At 36.2% G+C, this 12,650-nt stretch overlaps 1 long non-coding RNA gene across 1 annotated transcript; it reads right to left on the bottom strand.

Annotated features, from left to right (window-relative positions):
* Positions 1 to 2,914: 2,914 nt before the first annotated feature.
* Positions 2,915 to 12,436, bottom strand: LOC114402192. The gene is made up of 5 exons (XR_003664395.1): positions 12,309 to 12,436; positions 10,232 to 10,294; positions 7,311 to 7,420; positions 3,185 to 3,473; positions 2,915 to 3,087 (listed from the first exon to the last, which is right to left on the bottom strand). It is a non-coding gene; the product is annotated as an uncharacterized LOC114402192 (long non-coding RNA).
* Between the last annotated feature and the right edge of the window lie 214 nt (positions 12,437 to 12,650).

The following is a 12,650-nucleotide window of genomic DNA, read 5'->3' as shown; positions in this document are numbered from 1 at the left end:
GTTAGGAAGATCGATGTAGCTACATCTGCAATCCCAAATTTAGTCCCATCAAACATAAATTGCACAGGCTTGTTGTAAATATCACAAAGGCTCCTAATTAGCCCACACAAAGGATCATCTGCCTCCACATCAAATGACGTTGGGGCATGTGCAACCACTTTGTTTGGAGTAAGTTGTGCATCCTATATGGTTAATGAAAACAACAATTTAACTGATGTTAGTAACTTATTTATGTCTAATCTACAATTGTTTTAATTCATGTACGGCAAAATAAACATTACCTCTTGTGATACAACTTTCACAAGCTGTGTCGGTCATGCAATGAATGTGTCAAGGGTCTGCCCCACATATTGTATTTCTAACGTGGGGTACGGGACTTCAGCATCACAGTTGATTACTTTTTCAACACTCACCCTTACACCATCATCTGCATAAGCCACATTGTGTATGGTAGACCCCCCCCCCCCTCAAGTATTTTTACCAATGACACCAACTATGTACCACAATCACGTTGCACATACAATCCATAGTCGGTATGACATCAACAACATTTTCTTCCCCTGAAGGGTTCACACCAGTTTCGACATTACTTCCTTTTGTGCTGACATGTAAACCCAATTGTTGTATGTCTAGCTCAATTGGGGGTGAGTACTGCGATCCCCTTTGTGAGAACTCTATTTTTATGGCCTCTTTCAACTCTTGTTTCATTTTCTCTAGGCTCCTTCTGTTTTCTTCTTCAATTTGAGTCCTCATTTCTTCCTTAAGGTTTCTGATAATCTCATTTCTCCACTGTTCCTTAAGGCTTCCAATTATCTCAACCAACTATTGTTGGCTGATGGATGTAGAGGAGTTGTTGGAGCCACGCGATGCCCTTCCATAGTATTGAATAATCATCACACCCAACCCCGCTGCACGCACATGACCTCCATGGTCAAGTTTCCCAATGACAGTGTTAAGTATGTCGTCACGACCATGGAGAACAAAGCTACCCTGCACAGTCTACTCTTCTAAGGAGTCCTACATGAAGGAGGTGACAAACATACATCAAATACGGTAATTGTTATTATTAAATTAACAAAACATTTAAAATCAATAATAATCGTTAACTCACTATTTTATCAGATATTTCTTGTGCCGATTGAGATGTCATATGGCCATAACGCTTGGTGCGGGCCACCTTCCATTTAACATGTCTTTGAATTGGAGATGGGGGTTGTCAATAATTGTTGTATTTTCAGTCAGCATTGCCTCCTCTTGTAGTCTCCTTCTTTTCTCGTCTAATAGCTTCTTCTCAAGCAAATCATAACCCCCACGAGATAGTACGTGGGGGCAGTCATTGTGTTTTTGAATTTCCTGTGCCCATTTCCTGATACCCTGTCATGGCGCATATATAATTTCCATCAATTGAATTTAATTGAAATGTTAAATGGGACAAATGATATTTCAAGTTACACGCATGCACATCTAACCTCCTAGTTAGGTGTTTGGCGGGTTGCAGCAAATTCTTTCCAAGTTTCAAGATCTAGACCATATTTTGATGAAGGATCATGTGTTTGTTGGCCGTCAGTGTTAGCAAACACAAATTTTCTAGTGAGGGTGAACTTAAATTGCCTCCATCTTGTCGCCACCATTGACATGACCTTCTGTTAGTCAATGAATACGACTAACTTTTGAGTATAAAACCTGTGTGAATTGTATGAAACTCCTCCAATTTATGGTTATTTTGTAGTGTTGTAATTACTTTTTGTTAAAGATAGGTAATAAATACTTAGTACTCCCATTTTGTGTGTTTAATATCCATTTCCTCTCAATTTCAGGTTAATTAGGCAAGTTAGTGAAGTGTTGATTTTCATCCACTTGCTAAGCCAATCTTCTGGCTTAGCGAGCCATCCGCTGAGCGCAACACTCCTCGGCTGAGCGCAAGGAAGAATCCGAAAGAAGGATGAGTTGTGCATTTGCGCTGAGCGAAGGGTCATCCCACTAAGTGCACCGCTTCAGTCCATCCGCTGAGCGAGAAAAGCACGCACTAAGCCGAAATCCACTAATGCGCCCTGAGTGGTCCATAGTCGCGCTAAGCGCGCTAGCACAAACAAAGCCACCTATTTAAGCCTGAAATCAGATTTTGGAAGGGAGTTTGGGAAATTCTTGAAGCTTTTGCATGTTTAGAGATTTCTAGAGAGAGAAAGGTCCAAGTTTCAGAGAGTTTTGAGAGATTTTGCTGTGAGAAGACTGGCAGAGAAATAAGTGAGAAGAGGAAGTCATCCTGAGAGCATGAGATGAGTCTGTGAGTGATTGTGAGGTTCTAGAGGTGGAGGAGACATCCCCACTACTTGTATTTCTTCAATCCTTCATTTTTCTCTTCTTTTTGTTGTAAAGGAAGCTTCCCAGATATGGAGAGCTAAATCCTCTGTTGGTTCTTCCTTGTAGGTACTTGATGTAAATACTTGTATATCTATTTAATGATGTTTTATGTGTTCTCTGTGCTATCAGTACGTCATTTTAGTGTGTGTTTTCCCTGATCATGTAGATGCATGCTTTGTTAGGATCATTCAATAGCAGAAACTGGTCTGATTCTTAGAACTTGATAGGACAAGGCTAGTTTATCGTATTATCACGAGGGATCGGGGTACGACAACCTCTCATGAGGAATCTGTAGATGTATGTTTGTCTTAATGCGGTTCTGGTCGAGTTTAGTCCAACAAGAGGAATCTGAGGACGATGCTTGATCAGGATTAGACTAGACTATCATGAGGAATCGGGGTTTAGCATTTCAGGAGACACCATAGAACACATGAGCATTGTTAAGTAAAAAATATCCTTTTAACATCAAACACCTAATAGGAAGACCAACGTGTTGTCTACTTGTCTTTACACATCATTACTCACGTGATTTTCCTTTTAATAGTTAGTTTACATACCTGTGCATAGTTGACACATCTCTTTTCATACTAGACACCTATTCACTGAATATAGCTTTACCAAGTAACACAAGTTCCCCAAGAGTTCGATATTCGATTCTTATCATTTTATACTACTTGCGCGATCCTTCTTCTTCGCATTTGGTGCTTCTAGGATATCAAATTTAGCCTGCATAAGATAATGTTGTGTTACATTTAGTCGATGTAAACATTTGGTTTAAAAATACAACTAAAAAATTAAACACAAAATGTATCAATGGACTTACCAAAATGTCATCTCATACTAGGTCCTTTAGAGATTCAGGTGCATCTTTCTAGTTGTTGTGTACAATAGGAATCTTTTCTTGAGCTACTACCCTCAGATAATTATGGAACTTTTACTTGTGAAGGCCTGATCCTCTCCCAGTACCGGGATTTACATTAACTATTGGTCTTGGTTGATCGACAGTTCTTAAAGTCAAGCTTCTTAGCCATGTCGATTGTCTACTCCTCTTGGAAGTGGCCTTTGACTGACCATCGAAATGCGGAGGAGACCTCGGAGATGTGGCCATGACCCTGTGCAAATAAAAGTAATAATTAGTAATGTACAACGATTAAACATATACTCAATACAAAACAAATTGTAAATTGCCAGAAAAAAATACATTACTTTAATAAAAGTTTGTTATGTAGGAATATTCTCCCATAAACCTTCATCATGATTTATACGATTTGCATGTACATCATCAACGCCATCATCTTCATTCATAGAAGGCATTCGTTGGGAAAAAGTAGGCGTCTCACAAATGTCAAGGGTTGAATCATCATTATGGTTACTGATACCACTTGGTCTTCCTTTTAGAACCACCGACAATCTTGAATCACATGGGTCTTCGACGTAAAAAACTTGTCTGGCTTATTCTGCCATAACAAAAGGTTTGTCCATGTAAGCCACATTGTTAAGGTCTACTAAAGTAAATCCCAATGGATCTTCATGCACACCAGTCTTCCCATTAACCCACTTACACTTAAAAGCAGACACTCCAAATTCACTATAATCAACCTCCCATATTTCTTCAATGACGCCAAAGTAAGGCATGGATACTCAAATCAGGTTGTTGTCTGATGCACTGCAAAAGTGATGAAAATCAGCATCAACAGTCACCCTACTGCTTTGCACGAAACTTTTATCATCTTGTGACTTCGTGTAGAACGAATAATTGTTGACGTCATATCCCTTCCAAGTAGGGACATTGAGATTTGAGCCAATAGCTAGCAATCTTAGTATTCTGGAAGCACTGTCATCAACAAATATTGTTTGTCTAAACCACTTGATGAAAGTTCTATTGTGCTCTTGCAACACCCTTATCATAATCATTTTTGGGTGAGTATCTGTGACATTTTTTTTGTGAGCCTCTATGTATGGTAACACCTCTGCTATGTTGTTTAATATATACAAATGTGCTTGTGACACCTCATGTCGACTCATTGTGATAACATTGTATCCACATGTACCATTACCTCGTCGTGACTGGTCATGTCGACTTTCAGGAAGACCCACAGAGTTAACCGTTGCAATGTACTGCGAGTAAAACTTAATACATTCTTCAGCAACATATCTTTCGACAATTGAAGCTTTTGGCCGGTGTTGGTTCTTGGTATAACCCTTTAACATCTTCATGTACTGCTCAACTGGATACATCCACCGTAAAAACACAGGACCACACAACCGGATTTCCTTCACGAGATGAACAACTAAGTGTACCATTATGTCAAAATGATGGAGGAAAATACATCTCCAATTGACAAAGGACAACGGCACCCTCATTCTCCAATTCATCCAATTTTTTAAGGTCAATGACTTTCCTACATATAGCATTAAAAAGGAAGCACAAACAAGTTATCGTAACCCTGACCTTGTTTGGCAAGGTATCGTGAATCACTACAGGCAATAGTTGTTGCATTAACACATGACAATCATGAGATTTCAAGCCAACCAATTTGAGATCATTAAGGGAGACAAGGCTCTTGATATTTGAAGAGTATCCTTGTGGGACTTTTACACTACGCATGCATTGACAAAAACTTCTTTTTTCTTTTGTTGACATTGTGTAACATGCTGGGGGTAAATACATTCGCGGACCTTTTGAGATAGGATGCACCTGGTCTCATATACCCATGTCAACCAAGTCTTGACGACACTTCAAACCATCCTTTGTCTTGCCTTTCATGTTAAGGAGGGTGCCAATTAAAGAATCACAAACACTTTTCTCCACATGCATGACGTCTATACAATGTCTAACATCAAGATCGAATCATTATGGAAGATCAAACAATATTGACCTTTTCTTCCATTTGTTTGCATCAGATGGTATTTTTTTTGTGTCTTCCCAAACATAGTTACGATATCCTTTACCCAATCATAAACTTCTTTGCCAGCTAATGGACTAGACGCGTTTTCATTTTCTTGACTTCCATCGAAGGCTCTTTTCAATCACTGATATGGATGATAATGTTTGAGAAATCTTCGGTGCCTGGTATATACAACTTTCTTTCCATGTTTTAGTTGGATGAAGCTTGTATTTTTCTCACATATAGGACATGCGTGATGTCCTTTGACATTATATCCACTTAAGTTCCCATAGGCTGGAAAGTAACTAATGGTACAAAATACCATTTCACGCAACCTGAACGTCTTATGCAGATTCTCATCCCACACATCAATCCCGTCTTCCAAAAATCTCCTCAAGTCTTCAATTAATGGACTTAGATAAACATTAATATCATTCCTTGGCTGCCTTGGACCCGCTACCATCATACAAAGCATTATGTACTTTTTCATGATGCATAACCAAGGAGAGAGGTTGCAAATCAGCAACAAAACAAGCCAGGAACTATGGTTAGTGCTTAAGTTTCTAAAAGAGTTCATTCCGTCCAAATATAGACCAAGCCTTAGATTTTTTGGCTCGTCCCCAAAATCAAGATACAGACGGTCAATTGCCTTCCATTGCGAACTATCATCTGGATGTTGGAGGAATCCATTAGATTTTCCACTGTGTGCATGCCATGTAAGGTTTTTTGCATCATCACCATTAGCATACAATCGCTTAAACCTTGGTATTATTGGAAGATACTAACACACCTTTGATGGACATTGGTTGTTTGTGATTACATCAACACTGCATTCCCCATCATTCACTCAGTAGCGTGAGACCCCACATGTGGGGCAATTACGTATTTCTGCAAATTCATTTCTATACAAAATGCAATCATTAGGGCATGCATGAATTTTTTGGTACTCCTCATTCCCACTGGACATAAAATCTTCTTTGCCTCATAGTGATTCTTTTGCAATGTGTTATCTTGTAGAAGAATGCTTTTCAATAACACAAGCAATTCAGTGAAGCTCTTGTCACTCCACCCAAATCGTGCCTTCAAGTTAACCAAAGCTAACACCGCAAACAACCTTGTGAAAGATGTGCACCCCAAATACTAAGGCTTGTTTGAATCATTTTCTATTTTGTCATACAAGGGTGTATGTGCCTGTTGAAAACCCTGTTGCTCAAGATCACGAATCATATCTTCTATACGATTTCCCATGTCTGCATTAACCGACTCAGACTGTGAGATTGTTGCCATGTCCGGCGATTCCCCATGCCTTATCCATTTTGTGTAATTCAAAACTATCCCATCACAGATAAGATGAGATCTTATGTCATTTACTGTTTTGCGTCTCCCATTTGCATAGTTGACATATGGACAAAAATATTTCCCCCGCAGAAATGGTGCATTAGATTGAGCAAACTGCAGAAAATCTTCAACACCATTCTCATAATCTTCACTTATACATGATGCTTTCATCCAACTTTGATCCATGTTTCCCCTTTGCTGTGAAACTTCAGTAAGTTATCCGACATGCATGAAAACCTCACTTTTTTCCTTATAGGTGTGGCCCTATCCCATTCAGGAAGACACTGTTTACAGTACATTCGTACACATGGGTACGTTAGTTTATTTGTTAATTTTGACTAAATTTCGATAGTATTTCGCATTGGTCTCCAAGTACACGACATGAAAGTGGTGAAATCTAATGATCCACCACATTCAAGTATGCACCCAGAGAACAAAGTGAAATGCAGTATACCAAAATTTTGTCTAATTTAACAAATAAACAGTTAACCCATACTTGTGAATGTACTAAACAAAGAGCCCTCACAAACCGTTCAAACACACAATTCAAGATTCAACACATTGATTAATGCAAACTGTCCGTATTAATCAATGTATTGAATCTCAAATGGAAAACCAAGGTTTGCTCACAATGCACATAAATGGTTATACAAAACAATACACATATACCAACAAGCTAAGCATGTAATGATTTTGGAGTATGGGACATATACAAATACATACCTCGGCTAGATAGTCACTGAAGACAAAGAGTAGGTCACTTTCAGGCTACAATGGGTACCACACGACACAATCGAGTACACATAACAGAATTCCTCCTTTTGTAGACAACACTACAATACCAAGCAAAATATTGAAGTAGTAAGAAATAATATATGGCTCAATATCACTAAATTAGCATCAACATTATGCTCATTACTCCATAATATATAAAATATTAAACCACGCCGAACATGCTTAACTACAAAACTACAGTAATTACTTGTGTCTGACAATCTAGGTACATAATTATGTCTTCTATATGTCGATCTATCATTGTAATCCTTTGCTTGCTATGTATCTCACAATTTATGACAAATAAACCAAATAGTGGTTTGGCCCTGAATTTCAGCAATAATATTATCGAATATAATTGATCAAATTTAATCATGGTTGCACCACACTTGTAATAAGCACACAACTATAACAATGACATACATACTAGGAGAGATGTTGACTATAAATATTAATAATTGTAGTGCTATATACGATTTCCTGTTCAGTCAAGCAACAACAAGAGCAAAGTGCATTCACTTCGTATAGCAGGTAAATAGTTGTACCTACACCCAACAATAAATGTTCAACAAGTGAGCGACAACATCACTACCATAACAACAATAATTAAAGTCATAGCACCCATGACCCATGGGATATTCTTAAGGCCAAAAGAATCAACAAAAAATGCAGGGGTTGGGACGAATACATTCATTAAAGTGATAGCACCCATGGCACATGGCATGTTTTGTATGATGAATAAAATAGTAGCTGATATTTAATGTATCAGAGATGTCATCTTCGCAACCAATGAATACCAATCATACAATTAAAGCTGAAAAATACCATGCTTCCATACATAAGCAATATGGCTTATTCCTGTTAAGTGGTTTTAAAACAACTAAATAAAGTGCATCCAATGTCCCACCATCATAATAACATGATCAATTATACACATGTAAAAAAATTTATCATACAACACAACAAATTCAAGTAGCAAAGGCTTTCCTATATAATAGTGCAAAGCACATGATGATAATCAAGCTAGTATTACTCATGCAATCAATGTCAACGCACTTCACAATTCATTCAAATATCCTAGGGTACCATGAAACACAAAGGGCGAAAAAATGGGTATCTGGGCTAGTACATGTTACAAAATCATATATAGATGACTTTGCAATTCATTCAAATATAGGGTACCACAAAACACTAATTTATTAAATGTTTTGTTAGCTTTTTTAAAATGAGTCATTCTTTTCAGTATTTTTTTTAGTTGTTTCAATTATTTGACAATTCTAAAGAAATTCAAATGCGTTAATATATATTATTTTATGTCTAATATGTAAAGGAGAGAGAATAAGACAATACAAAGGAAAAACAAGTGTGGTTTTGCATATTCTCCAAGAAAAATAAACTTCTGACCTCTCTCCTAGCTAACTGGAATAACACTTCTGCAACCATTGTTGACCAAATTTGGAACATAAATGGTTTCATAGCAGTTTCAAATATGTAGAAGTGTTATTAGTGACCATCAAGAGGGGCATTCATTGTTGCCTTCTCTAGTGCTTTGGATTATCGATATTTTGTTTTCATAAAAAAATAAGTGGAAAAACTAATAAATCTTTCAACTTTTGTCTTTTAAGACCTGCATGGCAGTGAAAAGCATTTCACATTTTTGGTTTCTATGCACAAATTAAAGAGGCCAGAAAAGATAAACCTGGAGAATTTAAATAACAAGAGGTTTGATGTAATTAGCATTTTGTTACAGATGATATAATATTACCATTCTTTTTCCTTCATAAGATCAAATCCTTTGTGACCTGAGTAATATACATACTTGGGTTAATTAAAACTGTCATGTTGTTCACATTGAAATGCCTAATTAACTTTTTCAACGAATGTTAGTATATATGGTGTTTTATTATGTTTTGAATTTCATGATTGTTCAATTTACTTGGTTCCACTTTTTCTATCAAGGATTTGGGATGGAGTTTCAAGGATTTTAAGAAACTGACTAAAACCACAAGTTGGAAGGCCTCTAGTAGAACCTATTGTAACTGCACATGCCCTATCACTGATTAGTCCTTATGGATCACTCATTCAGACTAATTCCATAGTAGGTTAAAAAATATTGTAGCTTGCAATCGATCAATAATGGAAAATAAGGCTAGATTGGTTAGTATGAACAAGCTAAGTTGGAGAGGTTTCATTTTTTCTTGAATTGGCTTCTTTAGGAAAGCATCTAAGAATGAGGTGACATGCTTCACATAATCGATATTCTCCTCTATCAAAGCTGAGTTATATAAAATGCAAGACCCTACGTGTTGAGATTTCAAATGAACTTTCCCTTTCGTAGCATAAATAGCTTAACAATCAAACTAGCATTTTGATCTTTAAGTCACAAAACAAAATTTTGCATTCAAGTTTCATACTCCTTTTCTACTAGTTGTTCCTTATAATAATAATTTCTTGAAATGAGACTAATGGAATAATATTATTCATTGTCAATTTATGAAGTCCATTTTCTAGAAGGATACAATCCGTACATCCTCACTTAGTAGTATGGCAAAAAGCAATGACAATAAGTAGTATTGTAAAGTACACAAATGAGTAATGGTATTTCATGTTAGAAATGAAGCAGTTGTTTGCATAGTTCAATAGTAAAAGCAAATTAATAACAGAGAAAGTAAATTTTGGACAACATAAGAAAATGTTTTTGTCATCGACAATGTTTCAATAAGAAGGCTCGGAATTAGGGAGATGACAATGAACTTACTTGCAGAAATTTCGACTAGACGTTATCTATAGAGGATACAAAAATTGAAATTCAATGTAAACTTGCAAATTTCCACAGAAAGGAGGAGGCTGCAATTAATCACGTCAATTACCTTAGTGAGCATTTTCTTTAGCCTTATGTTAGTGTTTCTCACATTAGCTGCTGCCCTATCCACCTGTATAATTAGGCCATTAAAGTCAAATTTTGTTTAAAAATTAGGATATTTTTTGTGGATGTGAAAACTAACATGCACTTAAACCAACAAGTTTGGCACTATGGTTCCTAATATTGGTCAACTAATATTTATAATATGTGGTTGGTGCTCTGATACATGTAAAGGTTTCTCATTTTTGGCATTCAAAGATCTTTGGCTTTTTGTCAAGCTTTCCCTTTCATCTGGTGCCATGGTATGGTATGCTTTCATCTTTACCAACTAATGGGTTAGTAAAGAATACAAAGTTTTAACTATCTACATTTCTATTATGCAATTTATCCAAAAATAAATAAATACATAATCAATACTCTGATGTCTTGAGCTCTGGCACAACACAATATTGGTTCTTTTAACAGGAAACATGGAAGATGCAGAGGTCCAAATTGATGGTCTGTCTATATGGTATTCCTGCTGTATTGTATGAAACTTCTTTATTAGAATTTGAAAAAGGAAAATGCTTGTTGGACACTCAAATAAAATTGATGATATGATGGGACAAAAGAGATAGATAGAGAAATAAGAGGTGTTTGTAAATAATGGGTGTTCAAATATTACCACTTAAAGAAAACTGTGATATTTCCCAATATTTTATATACCTTATCCATCTTTGATACTTTGTTGTATTGGCATAATGCATAATTCTTCTCTTTGGCTGCTTAAGATAAATTTTTATTTTTGTACAGCCTTAACATAAATGGATAGGAATTGATGATATCACTTGGTTTCATGGTTGCTGGAAGGTAATGACATTCTTTTAACTTCCTTTTGTTGTAGTCATTCTTTTTGTTATATGTGAAATAGAAATTGGATTGTTTGGGCATGAGGACTGATGTAAAGAAGCACATATGCCTTTCAAGCATAGTACTCGAGGGGCTATAAAGGGTGGTGCTAGGAAAGCTGACCTTAAATATAAACCTACAAATTTTTATTTTTTGTTTGTTTACCATATGGAATATTGACTTTATGTTTCCTGATTTATAGTGTTCGAGTTGCAAATGAGCTTGGAAAAGGAAACTCCAAAGGTGCAAAGTTCTCTATAGTTTTGACAGTGCTTACAGCTTTTGCCATTGGATTCATTCTCATGTTTATTTTGTTATTTTTAAAGGAAAAACTTGCTTACATATTTACCTCAAGTAAAGATGTTGCCTATGGTGTTGGAGACTTGTGACAATATGAGCTGAAAGTACTAAAACAACCATTTAGTTAAACTAGTAAACTTAAATTAAATTTCATACCCTTAGGTTCACATATAAATCATAATATGAACTAAAAGTACTAAAACATACATACCAAAGAGTGGAGTAGACACAACAAAATGACAAAATTAGAACAAAAGGCAGAGATGAAAGTGGCTGAATTTAGAAGTATAGAACCCAAGGAAGAGACCATATTACAGTTGCAGATAGCCAAAATCACAATACAAGGCAGAGATGTAGATGGCCAAACGGCCCGAACCCAAGGCAGAGATCAAAATGTGAATGCCCGAAGTCATAATGCACAAAAAGAAGGAACAAAGTAGAGAGAGAGCCAAAGTCCACAATGCACAAACACAAGGCAGAGGAGTAGAGGTAGAACAAGGAGTGGGACATATTTGAGAGTGGGAGGAGGGACAGACAGAGAGTAGGACACAAACAAGGGAATACTAAAAGCTTATAAGGTTGTTAAACCCAACCTGCACAACCCATCTGCATAAGCCAAAATTGGCTTGTAAAAAATCTGCAGTCCCAAGATCTTATGAGCAACATGGTGATTCACTCCTATCACACCAATTTACAATCACAACCCCGTTTTAGCTTGGATCTTAAAGATGGTGAGATATGATGATCTTACTCGCAATTTTGATAGCATTGCAATACATATTTTAAACAATGGATTAAACTAACCTTGACAAACCAATAGTCATATTTTAAACAAAACATTTAGCACATAATAAAAAATTTTCAGCCAGCAAACATGATCAATGGATAAAACTAACCTTGGAATTCTTGCACACGTTTCAGAAGCACAAGCTATAGCATTCAATTTTCCACACCAGGAAACAACACTAGGAAAAAACCAATAAGTTCTTTTAAAAAGCGACAACACCAGAATTATAATAGCATAAAAAGAATAAAATAATACGAAACAAATTAATTTTACAAAAAATGCTCAGAAAATGAAATACATAATCTCAACTTTACACAAACACATTCGTAAACTATCAACCATGAAAATAATACGGTTTTAATTAGAACTTTTTTTAGTTGTAGAAAGTTGAAATATTTTCATATTTTATATGTGCATGTTTAGTTTCTATACAGACACACCATTTGTTTTG

Source organism: Glycine soja, chromosome 1, assembly GCF_004193775.1.
Source record: "Glycine soja cultivar W05 chromosome 1, ASM419377v2, whole genome shotgun sequence".
NCBI classification, from domain to species: domain Eukaryota; kingdom Viridiplantae; phylum Streptophyta; class Magnoliopsida; order Fabales; family Fabaceae; genus Glycine; species Glycine soja.
The sequence above is the reverse complement of the archived record's forward strand: the minus strand, read 5'-3'. Positions and strand labels throughout refer to the sequence as shown.